Raw genomic sequence first — 1,244 nt, forward strand, 5'->3', positions numbered from 1 at the left:
GAATGTTCTTAGGCCCAGTTGATGGAGATATATGTGTGCATGTGTGGGCGTTGAAATTCATCCAACTGTGCCCCGAAGCTCTGTGCACTTCACTGCTGTGTATAAATAAAAATCAGTTTTAAAAAATACAAAACAAACTGCGATGTCTTCCTGTTGCATAGAGTCTAAGCACCTCACCTTGGCCCCTTCTCTACCTCATGGGCTCTCACCCTCCCCAGGCTCACTCACCTTTCTGCTTCCAGGTGTGCCTGGCCATGCTCACCTGGAATGTTTGCATTTGCCTGTTCCTCTGCTTTAGAAGGTCATCCCTTCAGGGCTTATTAACCATTGTTTGCACTTCAGCTCAAACCTCACTCCTTCCTTGATGACCTCTCTCAATTAGGATTTTAGGATTTTGTGTGTGTGTGTGTGTGTGTGTATTTGTAATGACCAAAGCAAAACAGATTTAAAATCGCAGCTTCTGGAAGAACCATCTGTTCTTGCCAGTCTTGTACCTCTCCTCGACTTTGACCTTGGCCTCTCGTGGGGCCTTTAAGGGCGGGATCTCTGAAGACATCCTTGTTGACAACAGTTTGTCCAAGGGGATAGCTACCTAGTGGGCATGAGGTGATTGTAGTTACACACTTTCACAAAAGACTTGGTCTTTGGCCTTTTGGCAGTTTTCTTCTTGCCCATGGCAGCTGTCACTTTGCGGGGATAGCGATCCATTCCAGCCACCAGAGCGTGGCTGTAAGGGCGGTCTGTGGTGCCACCATCAATGTTCTTCACAATGACCGCTTTGCTTCCGGAGTAGTGTCCGGCCAAGACCAGCACCACCTTCCTGGGTTTCATGAACTTGCCCATTTCAGCAGCAACCACTCAGGCCTCAATCAGGATATTTTTGGTCAAAAGAAATAAGATACCCAAATTGGCCTCAACATGATGGGGAGTGATAAGTTCAGAAACGAATCCGGTTCCTGCCAGATGGGGTCAGGCTCTGTCTCTGTGATTCTCCGGATAGCTCCTCAGGCTGACTTCCTGGACATCAGCAAAGTGGCTACAGCAATCCCTGGCCTCACAGCCATATCCTGGATGGTCCAGAGAGAGAGTTTCTTGTCCTTCAACACTGCACAGGAAGCACTGGACTGTTTGGGACATCACCCAGACAATCACTAGCCCAGGAGAGTCCCAGGTGCTGCCTGGCATAACCCAGACCCAGTCACTGCTGGCCCAAGAGGTGTCTGTGTAAAACCAGGAGAAGTAAC

The 1,244-nt window shown here is 49.0% G+C and overlaps 1 pseudogene across 1 annotated transcript; it reads right to left on the reverse strand.

Annotated features, from left to right (window-relative positions):
• Window positions 1–445: 445 nt before the first annotated feature.
• LOC311168157 (large ribosomal subunit protein eL27-like) lies at window positions 446–843 on the reverse strand (annotated as a pseudogene). The gene has a single exon. The product of its transcript is annotated as a large ribosomal subunit protein eL27-like (transcript).
• Between the last annotated feature and the right edge of the window lie 401 nt (window positions 844–1,244).

The sequence above is a fragment of the Talpa europaea genome, assembly GCF_964194135.1.
Source record: "Talpa europaea genome assembly, chromosome: 3".
NCBI classification, from domain to species: domain Eukaryota; kingdom Metazoa; phylum Chordata; class Mammalia; order Eulipotyphla; family Talpidae; genus Talpa; species Talpa europaea.